Below are 22,835 nucleotides of genomic sequence, written 5' to 3'. Positions count from 1 at the left end.
TTTATCATATTTCTTCAGAGATAATTAATTTCTAAATCTTCCTGTGGTAATGCACTCAAAGCCAGCTAGCAATGCTAGCTCAAAGACTTTCTGCATTTGACTAATCCCACAATTAAAATAAGGAAATAATCTTTTGGCAGAAACAAGGCTTTTAAAGATATTTTTATTGCTTTCAGGCAGTTTTAATACATATGTTAACTGTAATTTTGGTGAAGTTAACCAAACCCTTCCTTTGTACTGCAGAACTCACAAAGGGGCATAGGTATCTCTGATTATCTTGCTCCTCTCACCCATAATCTTCTTGTGAAGACAGGTCTTTTTCTGGGCTCATAAATTATCTGTCTTTTTAAATTCAAAACATAAAAGCTATCATTGGATAAATTATTTTTCTGAAGGTGCAAAGGAGCTCCCAAGTTTACATAAACCGCTTTAGGTCTGGAAGATGAAAGGAAATGAAGCTGTGAATGCTCCATCCCTGGCAGCGTTCAAGGCCAGGTTGGACAGAGCCTTGGGTGCCATGGTTTAGAGTGAGGTGTCCCTGCCCATGGCAGGGAGGCTGGACCTAATGTCCTTTCCAACCCTAACTATTCCGTGATCGTGTATGTAGCCAGCCAGTGCATTGAAAGCACGTAGGAAATTCTGGATCTCATTTTAAGCAAATCTTTAGCATTCAGAGACTAAGAATAAGCCTAACATGGAAACAGGGCAGTGAGGAAGATGCAATGACATTATCCCACATTTAGTGTTCTGAAGAATTATTTCACCTCCCTCTGAAGGCGCCTGCTTTTCACTGTAAGGAGGAGGAACGCTGGTGATGCTCCTCTTTGATTTTCTTCCCCTATTGTCTCATTCTTAGGTTGCAGCCCCCCCTCCTGCCATGTGCAGGGAGTCTGGCTGGGGATGGAGGCAGCAGCACTTTGCTTCTGCCACCTGTGGAGCTTGCTGCCTTCTCCTGGGGCTGACAGCAGAGGAGATGGGATGGGGCAGGCCAGGGCAGCTGGCTCGGTGTTGGGCTCTGCCAGCTTGCTCCACTTGAAAGCTGAGGGTTTGGTGGAGACCTGAGTCACTTCTTGTGGCCGTGGTGGAAGTGAGTCACGGGCTGCACTCATTTCGGCTGCTCCCCTTGGTGGTGGGGACAATTTTGGTTCCTTTGCCCGTTAGTTTCCTCACTGCCCAGCACATCACCAGGAGAATTTCTGGTTTTCTAGAATTGCTAGTTTGGGTTTTTTTTTTTGGTTGTTTTGTTGGCTTTGTTTTTGGGGAAAGCTGCCATTTTCAAGCAGTCCCAGGTTTAGTCTCTTCTCTGGTTGGGGTGCAAAGCTGCTGTCCTGAAAAGCAGCTCTGGCCACAAGGATGGCTGCAGGAGCATTGAGGCCATGGGGACAGGAAGCAACCAAGAAGTGCTTGGCAGTGGTTGTGCTGCAACAATGGGAGCGACGTCTAGAGCAGAGGGTGGAAAGGGGCAGAGAGGACGTGTTGGGAAACACAACCTGATAGAAACCCCACCAAAGCCAGGCTGGCAGTGTGGTGTATCTGGCTGGGCAAGGTGCCGCTGGGCAGGAACAAGGTGTTGTGTTGGGCTGGCAGCCAAGGGCTAGAGCGGGTGCTCTGGGGCAAGACAGAACTTGCTGGGCAGTGATGTGTGTCTGGCTGTGTTATGGAAGCACCCAATGAGGTGAACAATGCAGGTCTGGGAGCTGCTTGCACAAGGCTTGTGGGATGGCAGCAGGGGGGAGATCACCTTGTCCTGTCCTGTGCTACTTGTGCTGCTTGCATGAATGCAACTCCTGCCTGCTCCTCTTTTTTTTTTTCCAGAGCAATGTACAGACAGGGAAGTCACATTCACATTGCTCTTTATTTTTTTTTCATAGGGTTCCTCTTTCTTTAGCCTGTCTTTCCCAAGAAATAAAGCTTCTGTTCTCCACTTCTAATATCCTAACCTGTTATTTGCAAGCAGATTTGACACAGTGGTATGGTTCGAACAACTGCTGAATTTCAACTGGTTTCATGAAGAGGCTCAATTAATGATGCTATAGTAGAAAGGACTATTCGGTTCTCCCTTCATCAAGCTGTTGGATACAGGGCAGACAGTGGAAACCAGGCTCTATCAGTTCTGCCTTTGCCCTGCTTTGTTTAACAGCAACATTTCTGTTTGTTTATAGAGGAAAGGTGAGAGCAGAGGAATGTGTGCTGAGCGCTTGCAGTCCCCCAGCTGTTCTCTTCTTGCCTAGGTGCAGGTTTGTGGTGAGGTTTAGAGCTTGAAACAAAGCCAGTCACAGCCCCTGAGCAGAAATCACTTGGATCTGAACCCAGCAAGAGGCTGGATGGGAGCCTGAAAGCCAGAAGGGAAAAGATGGGGTGGAGAAACAGGGAATTTAGAGCCAATGGGGCAATGGCTGAACCCATTATTTCTGCTAAATGCTTCACTTAGTGCAGCTCGTGTGTTTTGAAGAGTTGCTTGCATGTGCAAGCATGATGGTTTTAACTGGACTTCTCAGCCTCCTTACTTGCCTGGGAGACCCTCTGGAGCTGGTGACTCCGTCCAGGAGAATGTGGACTCCAGATGGCACTGCTCACTAGTGCAGACATGGAGCAGTTGACCTGTTCTGAAAGGCTAGCTACCTAGAATGACTCACATGGCTCCACGAAGTAAGCAGTACTGGCCCTGGGGTACTGCATGCGGTCCTACATCTTAGTACCAGCTGAGATGTTCATCTGCAAGCTCTCAGCCTTGTTGGTCATGCCTGAGAAATGAGGTCCTCCACTTCTATTTGCAAACAAAGTTTGGTGGGAGCCAGGTTGGATGGCATCTTGCCCTTTCCCTCTATAGGAAAGGTGTAAATTACTAGTTGGTATGTTAGAAATGCCACAATTACACCTGATGCCTCTTCTCCAGCTGTACCAATTACACTCCACCCTGATGATGATGAGGTGTGACAAGGCAGGAATAATGACAGATGAGTGAGGGGAGGAGATCATGGCAATGGGGAGTATGAGAACCGAAGGAATGAAGAGATGGGGTAAGGCAATGAACAGGCTGCTCCTGAGATTTGAGGTGCAAACACAGTACATCCCCAGGTAACATGGACCAGTGAAAGGATCTAGCTGGGTCTGGTGCTCTTCCTGCTTTGCTTCTTAACCACCAGCACTGCAGGCCAGGAATACGACTGGATCACTGCAGCCTAGCCACAAAGACTATCTATCTCTCCCAGATTGGTTGAATGAAGAAGCATTCGCAGGAAGTACAGTCAGTGCACCCAACAAAAAGGACAAGTCTTTCTAGGTTTAGTTTTCATGCAAAACATGACACGCTTATGGCCCTGGATGGACTGTGGAGTCCTTTAAAGAGCTAACAAAGTCTTTACCTTGGTCTTAATGAACACTTCCAGCTTAATGACACTTGAGGAAAGGAAGCTTGCTCCCGCGGTTGCTGTGCGGGAGGAAATGGCTCACTCTCCAGGTTTTGTTTTACTATTGTTGGTATGCACTTGGAAGCAGCCAGGATGATGCCAGCAAACTCTGAGCATCAGGAGATGAGTGCTTGCATGTCAGATGTTTTGGGATGGAGCACATCATGGTGGCATTGCCATAAACGTTGGGGTTGCGAGGGGAAGTGCCAGCCAGGGTAATGCAGGTGTGTAATGAGCGGTTTCATTTGTAACTTAGATTATGTGGGAGAGCCCAACAATTTGTAAAGGGCAGCCTAGTAATAAAGTGTCAAAAGAGCTTCTTGTAACAATGAGCTGAGCTTATCTGACTTTGCAAGTACATTTGGTGCTACAGTAAACAGTATTCTTCTGCTTATCATCCTTGTTGGTTCATCTTTAGTTGTCGCATTTATGTTACTATAAGCTATCTTCACTAATGTTTGATTTATAGGTGTTTCCAAAATATAATATGACAGATCAAATCTAACATGACAGATCAAATCTAACTCACAGATTACAATGTAATGGGTGATATATGTAGTTTCAGGCATGGTGATCTGGCACAGTGTCTTGAGAATGACATCTGCTGATTTATTTACTAGAAAAAAAGAGAAACAGCTGTCAAGCTTTTCAGATCCATCCAGATTTATTCCCTCAATCCAATACACTGCTATTACGGCTACACTCAAAGGACTTCTTTTATCTCTTTGCAGATAGATAGAGAGTGCTAACAGGGATGCTGTACTCGATATATTTATGCTAAAGATATTGTATTTGATGTGTGTTTGGAGACAGAAAAATCTTTTCTAACAAGGGATATTAAAGACACAGCAAACAAAGTGCCATAATCCATTAAAAATGGCTTTAATTGAACAGAAGGAGGGTTCTCATCTTTCTTTCCAGGCTGCCCTGTCCTGAATTGGGCTCTTCTTGCAGTGACAAAAAGCTGCTCCATCAGCAAACTGCAGCCCATGACCAAGTGCCACTGGGAGTACAGAAAGCCTTGGATTTTAGCACTGAGTCTGATAGGGCTGATGGGCAAGGAATGTTAGATGATATATCAATTACACAGCAGGCAGCTGCAGGAATAACTGGCATAACCTTCTCCCCTGGTCTTTCTATAACTTTTAAGAATGCTTATTCGTCTACTGCAACAGGTTGCTGCTAATATTAACTTCACTCTGGGAAAAGCTGTTACGTGGTGAAAGCTTTTAATTATACAGAGTTTTACCCAGTCTTCAACAGGGCACTGTGCAGCAAAACTTCTATTTCTCAGCATTACTCTTCTGGTGTTTTCTGCAGTCTCTTTCTATTCAGCATTTCTCTCTCTTCCCCCTGAATGCTCTCTGTCAGTTTATATCTCTACAAAACACCTTTCTTTAGCTCTTTTAAAATGATGTCTTTGAGATCCTTTTCTGATTATTCTCATGGCAATTTTCATTTAGAAGACCATAAAGAAGAAAAAAAAAACAAAAAAAGGCTAGAAAATGCTAAGGCAAAGTCACAACTGAAGTTAGGACAGACTAAGAAAAGTCATTTGTACGTGGGAAGTAAAAAAAGGTTGAAGATGATGTAATGCGTCTCTGAATGCAATTAATACTTGCATTACACTTTTGCTATTCTTTCTGCAGTTAACATTAGGCAATAAAAATAAGAGTCATAATTAACAGATGATTGAAAAGTATTTTTTTTCATTTTTTCTTTATTTAACATGAAGCAATTTTCTCCCTTGTCGTTACACGTGAGAAACCAAAAGACTCACCACGGGAGGTCTCATTGACGCAGGAAAACCTCTCCTTTGCTGCATGCCCACTGATGCCACTCTTATTTCTTGCCTCGCAGCCAGCTTTGACACCTGGAAAGGCAGCGCTCCACCACGGCGGTGGTGCGGGTGTTCAAGCGGAAAGGTGTTTGAGGGGCCGGGCAGGCTCCAGTACCCTTGACCATGCCCTTGGTAGAGCTGGTGTCTGCATGTGTGCACAGCTCCACAGTGCTCTGGGATGTGCACGTCCCTGTGGGTTCTGCGACGCTCTGGGTCATGCATGGCTCCATACAAACTGGACTTTGGGATGTGCAGGGATCCACACATGTAACTGAGCACTGATCAGGGCAGGGATCACCAATGATCACAGCCTGCCCACAGCCAGGTTCTTCCGTATTAGTCTCGATCACCTCGAGGGTGCAGGGCTCCACAGTTGACATCATTGGGTGCTGCAAGGAGATGTTTTCCGCACAGGTCCCAGATGTCTCAGGGGGGCAAGACTCCACCAGTGAGGTTGCTTGATGGAGGGGGGAGGTCTCCAAGCCTGCCCCAGCTGTGTCAGGGGGACAGAGCTCCACTGTCAGGATTCGGTGCTGGAGGGGGAAGGCTTTTGCACCAGTCCCAACTGTCTCCGTGCAGGGATCCATTGATGAGGCTGGGTACTGCTCGGGGAAGGTTTTCACACCCATCGCGGCTGTCTCAGGGGTGCAGAACTCCACTGGCAAGGCTGTGGGCTGGAATGGGAAGTTGGTCCCTCCCTTGCTTTGAGCAGGTTCACAGGGGGTCGCTGCTAGGCACACGCAGTCACTCACGCAGGGAGGAGAGCTGGGGTGGCAGGCAGCAGTGTGCTCAGGGCAGCAGATATCCTCAGGCATGGAGACAGCAGGAGGAGGGCAGGTGAGCCCAACCTCAGGACAAGCAGTCACACAGGCGGCAGCACCCTGACATGGGCAGGGATCCACCTGGAAAGTCTGCTCAGGACAGGGGGGCATGTCCTGCACAGGGCAGGCAGCCAGGTCCACCATGGCACGATGTGATGTGCACGTGTCTGTGTGCACAGCAGCCCCCATGCAGGCAGAGGGGGACAGGCAGGGCTCCTTGCACTGGGAAGTCATCTTTCTGCACTGCAGGCAAGCCTGAAAGAAAAAGAAAAAACAATTTATTGTCTTCCCAACCCAAAGAATCAGTCATTTTCTTGGCTGGTGAGCCCTTCAGCAAGATGCTTGCTGTTTGTGCCACATTTTGGTCTTGAAACAATGAATAGAGAGAAAAATCTTCTGTTTCCTTAAATTCTGCAACCACTTCTTATGAAAAGAACTTTGGTCACTCTGTATTTCTGGATAAATTTCCAAGCTCAGCTTATCTTATTCAAATCTGTTTCCAGCCCCAAAAATTCACTCTAACAGCATTTTCCTGCATAGATAAGAGTAGATTTCATTATCATTTTCAGCAAGTTTATAAACTTTAAGTTAATCCCTTTCCAGGGATTTTCTGCTTGTCCCAAAGCTCTCTTGCAGGACAGTACCCATCTCGCAGCAGCTGCAGGAGGTGCAGCTCTCACTGTCCTACCTTTACCATGGCTAAAAGCAGCAATAGGCTAAAGAGGTAAAAGAAAGGTGTGGTTGATTAGGATTGCCATGAGGCTGGGTGCTCTTACCTGGGACCTCCGTCGCTGCTGTATGTGATGCTGCAGTCACTTCGCCACTGAGACAATAACTACATGCACAGCAGTTTTGGCTTCTGCCTGCTGTGTACGTGCTCAGTGAGCAAGACAGTAATTTATCCCTCTAAATCTAGTGCTGAGACAACAGGAAGCAGTTTGCAGAGCGTCCATGGGAATTAGAGCAAGTGTGAAGGAAGATCAAATCTCTTAAAATCCTTGTCACTGAGAAGGTGTGAGAGCCAACAAATTATTTCCCTTACACAGCTGCTAGCAGTAATCTATTTCAACACATAGCAGAAAATTAACACCAGCGATAGGCTTAGGTTTATACAATCCCAAAGATACTTACCCAGCTCAGGACTAGCAAATAAAGATGGCTAACAAGCAGAGCAACTTTAACCTGGGATCTACCTTGTATAATCAAGAGCTTAGCCTTTGAGATGAGGTGCCCCAGGCACACATGCAGGCTACCCTTTGTTAACGCAGACCTGCTCTGCCTCTGCCCTGTGATGAATTATCCGACTAGTGATTTTTAATGGAAACTGGCTATTTCCATGCCTATAGTGTAACCTCGGGTGGGCAAAGATGGCTTGTAAATTCACATGTCCTTTCAGCAGGGTTGACGCCAGAGAAGTATTTAGGAACGAATGGTTGTTTGCTTGCTCTCAAATAGTCAGTCAGTCGTGTTTTTTGCAAAGCATCCTCCATCCCAACACATCCTGCATGCCATTAGAGACAGGATGGGAGGTGAAGTTTGGAGGATCTTTTGTTTTTAGCCACATTTGACCTCTTTCTGTCACTGTCCTGTTTAGATATGGTGCTGCTGGTGGCAGTGTCCTGAGGGACTCCTGGAAACTCTGTCTTGTCATTAGTCTTGTGATGTTTTGCAGTTCTGCATTTTCTCCTGAAGCTCTGACTCAAACAACACAACACTACTAAGCTGCCATGATGTTGCCTTTATCCTCATGCAGGTACACCCCCAAGGAACAGATGGGCTGTAGGAGAAGTGACCACCACCTTTGTCCCATCAGTGCACTGGTTCACCCGAGTCAGCTGAATTACACTGAGGGTTAATTCAAAATCCTTTGGTCAGCAGTGAACTGGCAACACAAGTGGTCAAGCTTCCCAGATTGATTTATTTCCAGTTAAATAGGCAAAAGCCACTACATTGGCACCACCATGCTCAGTAGCAGGGGCACACAAATTAAAAGGGAGAACAGCATGCAGACACAAAACCATACCTTAGTCTCCAGATAATAAACACCTTCATCTCCGCATGCAAGTAATACTGGTTTGATGCTTGTGTTACCAAGTGACTAAAGGCTAGTTTAGAGTGAGCAGAGAAGGAAGTTTCTGAGCCTTTGATCTCTCACAGGCAATTCACTAATTGGCTCTCCCTTCTCTCTTATAATGAGAGGTTTTCACACAAGAACATCTTCACTTGATTGCAACTGTGGCAGGCAGAAAACAGTGACACCATGCTGTTGAATTGTGCACTGTTCTCTATCTTCTGTGCATGGTGTATCATCTCAGTCTCAGTTTAGCCAGCTATACGATAGAGATGTGCACAGCAAACCAGAAAGGGCTACTGCCACTGACACTATGGTCAGAGCACCAAACGCAGACAGTTCATCACCCTGGAGCATCTCTGCATAGAGATGGGATGCTGCAGTAGATGTCCTGGAAAGAGTCTGAGTGACACCGAAGATCTGAACACAGTGCAAAGACTTCCCTGCCTGCCTAACTAACAAAATAATGACAAATTTAGGTTTTGCTAGCTTACTGCACTTGACTGAGGAGCAGAGGTGTTATGAAGCTGCCCAGAAAACCTGGGTGTTCCCATATACTCGGCTGCACTCTCCAGCATACAGTTAACAGGCACGTAACTACTCCCTTCCATCTGGAACATGTGAGACAATGTCTGGAGGCTGTGTCCACTTAGGGGCCCACAGGCAAGGCAGTCTCTAACAAACTGGGATGAGCCTGGTAGAGATCACCAAGGTGTTTCAGGGGTGTTGAGGAGATGATTGATGGGGAGAGGCTGAAGGACCTGCTTCTCCTGAGAGGCAGAGACTTAGGGGAGATCCTGGGGCCACTTTCACCTACCTAAAAAGTATTAATGGAGAGGCTTTTCTCAGATGATCCCAGGGACAGGGGAGAGGCAATGACTGCAGGTTGCAACAAGGAAAATCATGGCCAGATTATTGGAAATAAACTTCTCAGTAAGGGGGATATTGTGCATTAGTGAGAGCAAGCAAACTTTCAGAGCTGAGCAGAGCAAAGCTGCCTGCAGAGTTCTATCCCATGTGTAACCCTGGTCTCTATGGTTGTCTTAAGGCAAGGTGCAAGAATGTGCCAAATTCATGGTTATGAAAAAAAAAAGTTTAATCCCAAGGCAGATTGTTTCCAGGCTGTATCATCAGTTCTTTGTTCAAAGTAGGAAATACGTGGGTCAGGAATACAAGCTTGCAGGCAGCAGTCATAGTGTCGCATGTACCACCTTGGTGGCCACATTTGATAAAAGATTTTAACATAGAATGATAGTATGGTTTGGATTGGAAAGGAACCTAAGATCATCAAGTTCCATACCCCCTGCCATGGGAAAGACACGTCACCATAGACTATGTCTCCCAAGGCTCTGTCCAACATTAGCAAGTGATTTAAGAACTGGAGGTTGAGCAGGTCTGGATTATTAAAAAATGCATTTCCATACCTCTGAGGTGTCTCACTTCCGGAGACACGGACACTGGAATCATATAAAAGGATTGATTCTGCAGTGTTCTGCAAACCATTTGGGTTTCATTTGCTACTTGCTGGTGCTGAGTTGGGTAAGTCTGTCTTGGCTTGCTGGGAAGCAAAGTAGTGGCTGGTGTTCTTTAATTGCTAAATGCTACCTGCAGAAGCAAGTTAGAAGACTGATGAATGCTTCTGCTTATCAAGATTTGTGTTTGGTGCTTACCAAGCAGCTGAGCCTCGGGTAGATCGATATTCATTCCAAGTTCTACCAGTCTTTATTTGCTGTGTGCTTTGCAATTTATGTGCTTACTCTATCAAGATGCATTTCAGGGTAGTTGAGAGCGGACTAAACTCTCTCTTTCCCCAGTGGCAATGTTACTGTGTTTCAGCCATGAAATTAAATGTATTTGAGAAAGATGGAAAGGCAAAGCTAGGATTTCAAAGGAAAAAAGTGGCTGGGGAGATCCTGCAGGCTGCAGGAACATATGCAGTCCTGGCTGTGACCAGCGGTACTGCAGCAGACGTGGAAATGTCTGCTATAGCTAGTTCATGGCTCCATGAGGGGCTGCATGTGGAAAACCCATGATGACAGCCTCAAGGTGACCCTACTCTGAAGTACCATTGCCCTGCGGAGTGTCCAAAGCCTAAGGAACGAAAACGGTTTGCTGATCCCTATACTTGCCTCCCATCTTTGCCTTCTTGTGCGCTTCCTGCCCTAGGAAAAGTAAATAATTCAACAGTTTTCCCCAGGCTTGCATAATTTTGGCTGTAGCTACACCAAGAACAATGCATTTACTTGTAAGATGTAACTAAGTTACTTTGTGCCCCCAAGGAATATTGCCTGGGAGAGTTGTTCTGTAATTCCTCTTTGTACTGATGTGGCTGGAGGAATTTTCCCATCTGCTGTTTCTTGCCAATTTATTCCTTTTCTTGTGAGAAGCAATAATAAAAAAACTGCTTTTGGCATCAGCTGTCCTCAAGTGTTTCTTTCACTGTGGAATTTCCACAGACTCACCCTTTCTCTTTGAGTTTCTTCCTAAAACCCTGGTGTTTGTTAGCTTCTGGTCGAACTTACGGGAAGGTGTAAGGCGATAGTCTTGGGAGGGATCTGGGACTCATCTGAGACATCCCAGATCATCACTGGGAGAGGGATGCTCTGCGGCACGAGGAAGCAGTGCTCTGACATACTTTTGAAAAGACTTGGAAAGGCCAAGCTTTTCCCAAAGTGCTCCTCAGATGCTGGAGGAGCTTAGGGCCAGCAATGTCTGCCTCACACAGGCTGACATGAAATGTTCCGTTATGAGCAATGGGTAAATAAGCCACTGTCCAGGGAAAGGTGAGCAGATCTAGGAGGCTAGCATAGTGGCTTTGTCACCCATGTGTGTCCTACAAGTCCTATCTCAGCCTCTTGCAATCAGCTTCTGTTTTTTTTTTGTCTCTAGCATCAACTGGGCAAGCAGCATCACATAAGGGGATGCACACAGATTCACTCACCACTGAATTCTGCTGAAATGTCATTAGTGTTAGCCAGCTGCCACTGAAGTGTTATATACCAATCAATATAATTTATATTATTGATACCAAGCATATAATTGATGTCCTTGGCTGTGTTGTCCTCAATTAAATCTCCTTGAGGCACAAACTGGACTTTCCTGACTTTCCCATCTTTCCGCATTACCCACCAAATACGCCCAGGTCCTTGAGCAAAAGCAATCCCATGCATGGGTTTGCCTTTAACTGAGGCAGGAATAACCCAGACTGTTTTCCCCAGCAGATTCTTTATGTGCAATGCAGGAACTTTATTCCCCCATTCAGCACCAGGTTCTCCAGCCAGCATTGGTATCTTGCCACTGTGCAGCAACCCAAAAGTGTTTACCTCTATGTTGACACTTTGCTTCCATTACATCAACCACACCCAAGGGGCATTTGTCACTGTCCTGGTTTGAGCCCAGCTGGTAACTCAGAACCATGCAGCCTCTCGCTCACTTCCCCACTTCTTCCATGTCCCCCCCTGCCTCCCCACCCGGAGGTAGGGGATGGAGAATCGAAAGCATGTGAATTCCATGGACTGAGATAAGAACAGTCCAGTAACTAAGGTATAACACAAAACCACTGCTGCTACCAGCAACAAGAATAATGATAAGGAAAATAACAAATGGAGAGGCTACAAAACTAACGGGGGGGAGGAAAAAAAAACCCAATAAACACAAGTGATGTACAATACAATTTCTCACTACCTGCTGAACGATACCCAGCCTGACCCAAGCAGTGATCTGGGTCTTCAGGGTAACTCCACCCAGTTTATAAACTGAGCATGATGTGCTGTGGGATGGAATACCCCTTTGGCTAGTTTGGGTCAGGTGTCCTGTCTCTGCTTCCTCCAAGCTTCCCATTCTTCTCCTCACTAGCAGAGCCCAGGACATAGTGAGGCCATGATGACTTCTAGCATTTCTGGATAAATGGGATTTCATATTCAAGCTCATTGTGCGATTAGTGCAACCCACTTACTCCATGTAATAACAATTGCATGATGTGTAGAGGAGACCCTCCCTTTGAAAATCCAGGCCACCATGGGCAGCCCGTGTGCCTGGAGCAGGTGTGCTTCAGTGCCAATCATAGAACCATAGAATCACAGAATGTTTAAGGCTGCAAAGTACCTTAAGATCATCTAGTTACAACCTCCTGCCATGCACAGGGACACTTCACTCTAGACCATGTCGCACAAGGCTCTGTCCAACCTGGCATTGCACACTGTCATGGATGGAGCATTTACCACTTTGGGAAACAAGTTCCAATGCTTCACCACCTTCTCAATAAAGAACTTCTTTCTTATATCTAACCTGGACTTCTCCAGTTTGAGTTTAAGCCCATTACCTTTTCTCCTACTGCTACAGTCCTTGAAGAAGAGTACCAATCTGTCATCCAAGATCACTTCCGAAGCAGCTGGAAGCCCTTCATAGGCTGCCACAGTCTCTTTCCCAGTTGGAGTATAGCAGGTCTCGGATCCCCAGCATCATCATCTAAAAAAGCCGAGGGGTCGACCTCGAGTCCCTCCAGGTGCTTTCTGCCAGAGGCACCAGAAAGGACCATTCTCCAAAGCTGCGGTGCAGAGCACATTTGCCACATCTTGCCTGGTTCAGGCTGGGCCAAGTGCTACTGCATGAACAAAGTCCCATTTAATTTGATCAAAGCCGTGTTGTTGCTCGGGGCCCCATTTGAAATCGTTCTTCTCTTGGGTCCTGTGATGGAGAGGGATTTCAACCAGACTGTAATTTGGGATGTACATTCCTGGAAAACACAAAACACCTGAGAAACCTTGTGTTTCTTTCTTCTTGGTTGATAAAGGCGTTGCTGTTATCTTATTTATGACATATGTGTGGCTATGACAACATTCATCTTGCCTTTTTTAATTCCCCAAAACTGAATTTCCTGCGCAGGTCTCTTGACCTTCCTTTGGAATGTCCAAATTACCTTTTATTCAAATCGAGTTTAATCCCGAGGGGGATTGTTTCCAGGCTCTATCATGAGTTCTTTGTTCCTGATCCCCCAGCATGCATGGATCAGGAATAAAAACTTGCAAGCAGCACTGATATTGTTGCATTTAACACTTCAGTGGCCACATTCCATTAAGAATTACAATGTAATTCTTAATGGAATGTAAGGCAGTAATTTCAGAATTGGAGGTTGAGCAGGTCTGGATTATTAAAAAAATGCATTTCCATACCCTTGAGGTGTCTCACTTCCGGAGACACGGACACTGGAATCATATAAAAGGATTGATTTTGTAGAGTTCTTCAAACCATTTGGGTTTCCTTTGCTACTTGCTGGTGCTGCGTTGGGTAAGTCTGTCTTGGCTTGCTGGGAAGCAACGTAGTGGCTGGTGATCTTTAATTGCTAAATGCTACCTGCAGAAGGAAGCTTAGAAGAGGGATGGTTTCTGCTGATCAGGATTTGTATATGTTACTTATTGTGCAGCTGAGTCTAGGGAAGATCGATATTCATTCTAATTTCTACCAGACTTTATTTGCTGTGTGCTTTGCAATTGCTGTGCCTTCTCTATCAAGAAGAGTCTCAGGGTAGCTGTAAGGGGACTAAACTCTCTCTTTTCCCAAGGACAATCTACTCTGTTTCAGCCATGAAATTAGTGGGTTTGAGAAAGATGGAAAGGCAAAGCTGGGACTTCAAAGGGAAAAAGTGGGTAGAGAGCAATGAGAAGAAGTGGATCTTGCAGGCTGCAAGGGTAAGCAATGCCTGGAAGGAAATGTGGATGAGAAGAGCTCAAAGGACTTCGTGGGAGAGGTGGGAAAGCTGCTGCACTATAAGCATCAGCTCCTTTCCTTGTGGCAGTTTTTTGTCACGATGCCTTCCTTCATGTCCTCTAGCTGAGGATCTGCGCATGGACAAGGCGCTGTCACAAACCTAGTAGACTCCTGTGTGGGTGGAATTTGGGAAGTCATGTCATAGAGCTAATCCTTAAACTAGATACTCCATGGATATGTGAGTAGTGCCATGATTTCAGACCCTGCCGTATAATCTACCCGAGTCGAGACAGCACCACCTTTCTTTCTTCTTTAGAAAAGAAGTTGTTTGTAATGTAAGTGCAGCCAGCAGCTAAAGGTCTGAGTGCATTTTTGTGGGCTTAGCGCTTTGCTCTGGATTTGAGGCTGTTTACCAGGATATTGTTCAGGATTCGCTTAAAAAAAGGCTACTTAATTGAGGGGTATGCAACACTTTGTGAAAGCTGAATGTCTTTGTTTTCCTCAAAGTGTATTCCTTTCCTGATGATTTCAGATAATACCCATCCCTCAAAGATGAGTTTCCAAAACGGTTGCTGTATCTATGAAATGACAGCCCTGCTTTCTCTCTCCAAACGCCCAGCTGGGGAGTGACCAAGTGCACGACCTCTTCCTTAGGAAGATTTGAAGATGCTATTAGAAATCTGAACTTGGGCTATTGATGTATCACAGACCCCAGGTCTTGTGGCTCCATATCTGTATTCATATAGAAATGCTGGGAATCCTCAGGGCAACCCCATTTACTTCAACCGGGGCAATCTCGATGTGCTCCGGAATGCCAGGTGTGTGGATCCCTGTTGCAAGGATGTGAGCAGGGGCAACACCATTTACTTGAACCTGGGCACTATTGATGTGTCCCAGCAGCCTGGGAGGTGTGTGAATGGAGGCAGTGGAGCTGGGAGCAACGGCAACACCATTTACTTGAACCTGGGCACTATTGATGTGTCCCAGAACGCTGGGAGGTGCGTGAATGCATGCAGTGGAGCTGAGAGCAACGGCAACACCATTTTCTTGAACCTGGGTCTCATTGATGTCTGATGAAGTATCTGCGTTGCTCCATGAGGTTCTGCATGTGGGGGCTCCCGTGGTGACAGCCTCAAGGTGACCCTACTCTGCACTACCATTGTCCTGTGGAGTCTCCAAAGCCTAAGGAGCGAAAACGGTTTGCTGATCCCTCTGCTTGCCAACATCTTTCTCCGGACTTCCATTTCCTAGTGCCCTTCCTGCCCTAAGAAGAGTAAATCCTCCAATGGTTTCTTCTCCTGCTCTGCATCATTTCTGCTGTATTTAATTGAAGAACAATGCCTTTCCGTGTAACTTGTACCTAAGTGACTTTGTGCCCCCAGGATATTGCCTGGGAGAGGTATTCTCTAATTCCTCTATGCACTGATGTGGCTGGAGGAATTTGCCCATGTGTTCTTCCTTGCCACCTTGTTCCTATTCTTGTGAGAAGCAATAATAAAAAAAGTTCGCTTGGCCTCAGCTGTCTGCATGTTTTTCCTTCACTCTGACCTTCCTGCAGACTCACCCTTTCTCTTTGAGTATCTTCCTAAATCCCTGATGTTTGTGAGGTGGTAGCTTCTGGTCGAACTAATGGGAAGGTGTAAGGGAGTAGCCATGGGGAAACTTGAACTAACGTGGGATATACAATACGACTGCTGGGAGAGGGGATGCTCTATGGCACGAGGAAGCCCTTCTCTGCCATGCTTTTGAAAGGGCTCGGAAAGCCAAAAGCATTTCCCAAAGTGCTTCTTAGAAGCTTCATTCTTCCTGAAGCACTCACCTTCAGGAGTAAAGAGGAAAGAGGTGGCTAGTGCCGTATTTGGGCTCCTTTCAGGCCCGGGAATAACAATCTCATTACTCGATCAACTAGTCCCTAGGGCATGGACTGGCCAAGCTCCTTCTTTTCATTGGATCCTCATAGTCTTCCACATTCGGCCTCCTGGCATCTCAGCTATGAATAGGTTTCTAAAGGGGAGGGATAGACCATCCCTCTTGACACCTGCCCCACCTGGAACCTGCCCACAGAGCTGGATCACACCCTCACACCTTCCCCGAGTAGCTCTGGAAGGGACTGATGAGCAGGAAAAGTCGAATGCATCGGGGATCCAGGCTTTAAGACTGAAATGCACCAACATGCAAGAGAGTGGGCTGGGAAGGCCTCAGAGTGCTGAGAATCTGGGGAGAATCCTCGATTTCTGTGAAAATGCTTTCTCACCAAAATACGATTAGTGGGCTCTAAGGGATGCTAAACATAAGCAAAATGAACTTCCTGATGTCAACCAGTGCTTGGTGCCACTGCACTTAGGAAAAAACAATACCTCACTTAGGAAACTTTTATTTAGAGCAAAGGAATCAGGATGTATGATACTTGTAAAGAAAAGTGTCCTGCGGTTGATAATAGAGGGATTTTTCCTTGCAGAAATCAAATTGAACAGCCAAAAGCGGCACGTGTCTGAGAGTTTCACAGGGATGTATGTCAGATTGAGATGTTTCCATAAAAAATCATGACATCCGCACATTGTGAAAATTTCTATTTACGCTAACACTCCCATCTGCGTGGCCAGCAGGTTCTGCAGCTTGTCATAGGGGCCTCCATAGAGTCGCCTTCCATCTCCAAAGCTGTCCCACAACACAGCAGGAGCCATCAGTAAACAAGGCATATTGCTTCTCCCATTCAGACAGTTCATTATAGACAGGGTCTTCTTCAGCACGTGTCACTTCCTCCTCTGGTGACATGCCAAAATTTTTGCCCTCTGGCCAGTCCCTGATAACTTCCAGCATTTCTGGATGACTGGGATTTCCTCTTCAGCCTCACTGCATAATCACCGAGTGACACTTACTCCAGCTAGGACTGGTTGCATGATGTATAGAGGAGATGTTTCCTTTGAACATTTGGGCCAGCACGGTCAGCGCGTGTGGCAGGAGGAGCTGTGCTTCCGTGCCAATCATTTCCAAAGCAGCTGGGAGCCCTTTGTAGGCAGCCAGGATCCCTTTCCCATTTGAAGCAGAGCGAACCTCACATATCCTGTCTCTCTGACTCTAAAAATCAAAGGGTCGGCCTTGAATCTCCCCTGGTGGTTTTTGTCAGAGGACCCAGGCAAGATCCAGGCAGGACCATTCTCCACGGCTGAGGTACAGAGCTCATTTGTCACCTCTTGGCCGTTGTGGGCTGGTGCAAGTTCTACTGCATGAACTAAGTCCCGTTTAGTTTGCTCAAAGCCTTGTTGCTGCTCAGGGCCCCATTTGAAATCGTTCTTCTCTCACGTCTCGTGACAGAGAGGGCTTTCAATCAGACTGTAATTTGGGATGTGCGTTCTCCAAAACCACACGACACCTGACAAAGCTTGCATTTCTTTCTTCTCGGTTGGGGAAGACATTGAAGACGTTGGGGAAGATCTTGTTCATGACATCTGTGTGGCTATGACAACATTCGTCTTGCCAATTCCCCAAAACTGGATCTGCTGTGCAGGTCCCTTGAACTTACTCTGGAATGCACTATGTTACCTTTCATCCAAAACAAATTGAATCCCGAGGGAGATTGTTTCCAGGCTCTATCATCAGTTCTTTGTTCTCCTTGCACCAGCAGAAATGCGTGGATCAGGAATAGAAGCTTGCAGGCAGCAGTCATAGTGTGGTGTTTAACACCTCGGTGGCAGCATTCCACAAAGACTTATAATGTAAGCCAGCAATTTCAGAATTGGAGGTTGAGCAGGTCTGGATTATTAAAAAATGCATTTCCATACCTCTGAGGTGTCTCACTTCCGGAGACACGGACACTGGAATCATATAAAAGGATCGATTTTGTAGAGTTCTTCAAACCATTTGGGTTTCCTTTGCTACTTGCTGGTGCTGCGTTGGGTAAGTCTGTCTTGGCTTGCTGGGAAGCAACGTAGTGGCTGGTGATCTTTAATTGCTAAATGCTACCTGCAGAAGCAAGCTTAGAAGAGGGATGGTTTCTGCTGATCAAGATTTGTATATGTTACTTATGGAGCAGCTGAGTCTAGGGAAGATCGATATTCATTCTAATTTCTACCAGTCTTTATTTGCTGTGTGCTTTGCAATTGCTGTGCCTTCTCCACCAAGAAGAGTCTCAGGGTAGCTGTAAGGGGAGTAATCTCTGTCTTTTCCCAAGGACAATCTACTCTGTTTCAGGCATGAAATTAGTGGGTTTGAGAAAGATGGAAAGGCAAGGCTTAGGACTGCAAAGGAAAAAAGTGGGAGGGAAGAGAAGAAGTGGATCTTGCAGGCTGCAATGTCTGGAAGGAAATGTGGATGAGAAGAGCTCAAAGGACTTCTGTAGGAGAGGTGGGAAAGCTGCTGCACTATAAGCATCAGCTCCTTTCCTTGTGGCAGTTTTTTGTCACGATGCCTCACTTAATGTTCTCTAGCTGAGGACCTGTGCATGGACAAGGTCCTGTGTGGGTGGAATTTGGGAAGTCATGTCATAGAGCTAATCCCAAAGCAAGGGACTTTGTGGATATGTGAGTAGTGCCATGATTTCAGACCCTGCCGTATAATCTACCCGAGTCGAGACAGCACCACCTTTCTTTCTTCTTTAGAAAAGAAGCTGTTTGAAATGTAAGTGCAGCCAGCAGCTAAATGTCTGAGGGCATTTTTGCAGGCTTAGCGCTTTGCTCTGGATTTGAGGCTGTTTTCTTAGGATATTGTTCAGGATTCGCTTAAAAAAAGGCTACTTAATTGAGGGGTATGCAACACTTTGTGAAAGCTGAATGTCTTTGTTTTCCTCAAAGTGTATTCTTTTTCTGATTTCAGATAATACCCATCCCTCAAAGATGAGTTTCCAAAACGGTTGCGATCTGAGACAGCCCTGCTTTCTCTCTCCAAACGCCCAGCTGGGGAGTTCTTCCTTAGGAAGATTTGAAGATGCTATTAGAAATCTGGCTAACACCCCTCTTGTGGCTCGAAGATGCAGGAAACTTGAAGATGCTATAGAAATCTGGCTAACACCCCTCTTGTGGCTCCATATCTGTATTCATATAGAAATGCTGGGAATCCTCAGGGCAACCCCATTTACTTCAACCAGGGCAATCTCGATGTGCTCCGGAATGCCAGGTGTGTGGATCCCTGTTGCAAGGATGTGAGCAGGGGCAACACCATTTACTTGAACCTGGGCACTATTGATGTGTCCCAGCAGCCTGGGAGGTGTGTGAATGGAGGCAGTGGAGCTGGGAGCAATGGCAACACCATTTTCTTGAACCTGGGCACTATTGATGTGTCCCAGAATGCCGGGAGGTGCGTGAATGCATGCAGTGGAGCTGAGAGCAACGGCAACACCATTTTCTTGAACCTGGGTCTCATTGATGTCTGATGAAGTATCTGCGTTGCTCCATGAGGTTCTGCATGTGGGGGCTCCCGTGGTGACAGCCTCAAGTTGACCCTACTCTGCACTACCATTGTCCTGTGGATTCTCCAAAGCCTAAGGAATGAAAACGGTTTGCTGATCCCTGTGCTTGCCAACATCTTTCTCCGGACTTCCATTTCCTAGTGCCCTTCCTGCCCTAAGAAGAGTAAATCCTCCAACAGTTTCTTCTCCTGCTCTGCATCATTTCTGCTGTATTTAATCAAAGAACAATTCCTTTCCTTGTAACTTGCACCTAAGTGACTTTGTGCCCCCAGGATATTGCCTGGGAGAGGTATTCTCAAATTCCTCTTTGTACTGATGTGGCTGGAGGAATTTGCCCATGTGTTCTTCCTTGCCACCTTGTTCCTATTCTTGTGAGAAGCAATAATAAAAAAAGTTCGCTTGGCCTCAGCTGTCTGCATGTTTTTCCTTCACTCTGACCTTCCTGCAGACTCACCCTTTCTCTGAGTATCTTCCTAAATCCCTGATGTTTGTGAGGTGGTAGCTTCTGGTCGAACTTATGGGAAGGTGTAAGGGAGTAGCCATGGGGAAACTTGAACTAACGTGGGATATACAATACGACTGCTGGGAGAGGGGATGCTCTATGGCACGAGGAAGCCCTTCTCTGCCATGCTTTTGAAAGGACTCAAAAAGCCAAAAGCATTTCCCAAAGTGCTTCTTAGAAGCTTCATTCTTCCTGAAGCACTCACCTTCAGGAGTAAAGAGGAAAGAGGTGGCTAGTGCCGTATTTGGGCTCCTTTCAGGCCCGGGAATAACAATCTCATTACTCGATCAACTAGTCCCTAGGGCATGGACTGGCCAAGCTCCTTCTTTTCATGGGATCCTCATAGTCTTCTACATTCGGCCTCCTGGCATCTCAGCTATGAATAGGTTTCTAAAGGGGAGGGATAGACCATCCCTCTTGACACCTGCCCCACCTGGAACCTGCCCACAGAGCTGGATCACACCCTCACACCTTCCCCGAGTAGCTCTGGAAGGGACTGATGAGCAGGAAAAGTCGAATGCATCGGGGATCCAGGCTTTAAGACTGAAATGCACCAACATGCAAGAGAGTGGGCTGGGAAGGCCTCAGAGTGCTGAGAATCTGGGGAGAATCCTCGATTTCTGTGAAAATGCTTTCTCACCAAAATACGATTAGTGGGCTCTCAGGGATGCTACACATAAGCAAAATGAACTTCCTGATGTCAACCAGGGCTTGGTGCCACTGCACTTAGGAAAAAACAATACCTCACTTAGGAAACTTTTATTTAGAGCAAAGGAATCAGGATGTATGATACTTGTAAAGAAAAGTGTCCTGCGGTTGATAATAGAGGGATTTTTCCTTGCAGAAATCAAATTGAACAGCCAAAAGCGGCACGTGTCCTGAGAGTTTCACAGGGATGTATGTCAGATTGAGATGTTTCCATAAAAAATCATGACATCCGCACATTGTGAAAATTTCTATTTACGCTAACACTCCCATCTGCGTGGCCAGCAGGTTCTGCAGCTTGTCATAGGGGCCTCCATAGAGTCGCCTTCCATCTCCAAAGCTGTCCCACAACACAGCAGGAGCCATCAGTAAACAAGGCATATTGCTTCTCCCATTCAGACAGTTCATTATAGACAGGGTCTTCTTCAGCACGTGTCACTTCCTCCTCTGGTGACATGCCAAAATTTTTGCCCTCTGGCCAGTCCCTGATAACTTCCAGCATTTCTGGATGACTGGGATTTCCTCTTCAGCCTCACTGCATAATCACCGAGTGACACTTACTCCAGCTAGGACTGGTTGCATGATGTATAGAGGAGATGTTTCCTTTGAACATTTGGGCCAGCACGGTCAGCGCGTGTGGCAGGAGGAGCTGTTCTTCAGTGCCAATCATTTCCAAAGCAGCTGGGAGCCCTTTGTAGGCAGCCAGGATCCCTTTCCCATTTGAAGCAGAGCGAACCTCACATATCCTGTCTCTCTGACTCTAAAAATCAAAGGGTCGGCCTTGAATCTCCCCTGGTGGTTTTTGTCAGAGGACCCAGGCAAGATCCAGGCAGGACCATTCTCCACGGCTGAGGTACAGAGCTCATTTGTCACCTCTTGGCCATTGTGGGCTGGCGCAAGTTCTACTGCATGAACTAAGTCCCGTTTAGTTTGCTCAAAGCCTTGTTGCTGCTCAGGGCCCCATTTGAAATCGTTCTTCTCTCAGGTCCCGTGACAGAGAGGGCTTTCAATCAGACTGTAATTTGGGATGTGCGTTCTCCAAAACCACACGACACCTGACAAAGCTTGCATTTCTTTCTTCTCGGTTGGGGAAGACATTGAAGACGTTGGGGAAGATCTTGTTCATGACATCTGTGTGGCTATGACAACATTCGTCTTGCCAATTCCCCAAAACTGGATCTGCTGTGCAGGTCCCTTGAACTTACTCTGGAATGCACTATGTTACCTTTCATCCAAAACAAATTGAATCCCGAGGGAGATTGTTTCCAGGCTCTATCATCAGTTCTTTGTTCTCCTTGCACCAGCAGAAATGCGTGGATCAGGAATAGCAGCTTGCAGGCAGCAGTCATAGTGTGGTGTTTAACACCTCGGTGGCAGCATTCCACAAAGACTTATAATGTAAGCCAGCAATTTCAGAATTGGAGGTTGAGCAGGTCTGGATTATTAAAAAATGCATTTCCATACCTCTGAGGTGTCTCACTTCCGGAGACACGGACACTGGAATCATATAAAAGGATCGATTTTGTAGAGTTCTTCAAACCATTTGGGTTTCCTTTGCTACTTGCTGGTGCTGCGTTGGGTAAGTCTGTCTTGGCTTGCTGGGAAGCAACGTAGTGGCTGGTGATCTTTAATTGCTAAATGCTACCTGCAGAAGCAAGCTTAGAAGAGGGATGGTTTCTGCTGATCAGGATTTGTATATGTTACTTATTGTGCAGCTGAGTCTAGGGAAGATCAATATTCATGCCAATTTCTACCAGTCTTTATTTGCTGTGTGCTTTGCAATTGCTGTGCCTTCTCTACCAAGAAGAGTCTCAGGGTAGCTGTAAGGGACTAATCTCTGTCTTTTCCCAAGGACAATCTACTCTGTTTCAGGCATGAAATTAGTGGGTTTGAGAAAGATGGAAAGGCAAGGCTTAGGACTGCAAAGGAAAAAAGTGGGAGGGAAGAGAAGAAGTGGATCTTGCAGGCTGCAATGTCTGGAAGGAAATGTGGATGAGAAGAGCTCAAAGGACTTCTGTAGGAGAGGTGGGAAAGCTGCTGCACTATAAGCATCAGCTCCTTTCCTTGTGGCAGTTTTTTGTCACGATGCCTCACTTAATGTTCTCTAGCTGAGGACCTGTGCATGGACAAGGTCCTGTGTGGGTGGAATTTGGGAAGTCATGTCATAGAGCTAATCCCAAAGCAAGGGACTCTGTGGATATGTGAGTAGTGCCATGATTTCAGACCCTGCCGTATAATCTCCCTGAGTCGAGACAGCACCACCTTTCTTTCTTCTTTAGAAAAGAAGTTGTTTGAAATGTAAGTGCAGCCAGCAGCTAAATGTCTGAGTGCTTTTTTGCAGGCTTAGCGCTTTGCTCTGGATTTGAGGCTGTTTTC

This window comes from Pezoporus occidentalis, unplaced genomic scaffold, assembly GCF_034315485.1.
Source record: "Pezoporus occidentalis ecotype Australia unplaced genomic scaffold, CSIRO_AGI_Poc_V1 ctg29, whole genome shotgun sequence".
In the NCBI taxonomy this organism is placed as follows: Eukaryota; Metazoa; Chordata; class Aves; order Psittaciformes; family Psittacidae; genus Pezoporus; species Pezoporus occidentalis.
The sequence above is the reverse complement of the archived record's forward strand: the minus strand, read 5'-3'. Positions refer to the sequence as shown.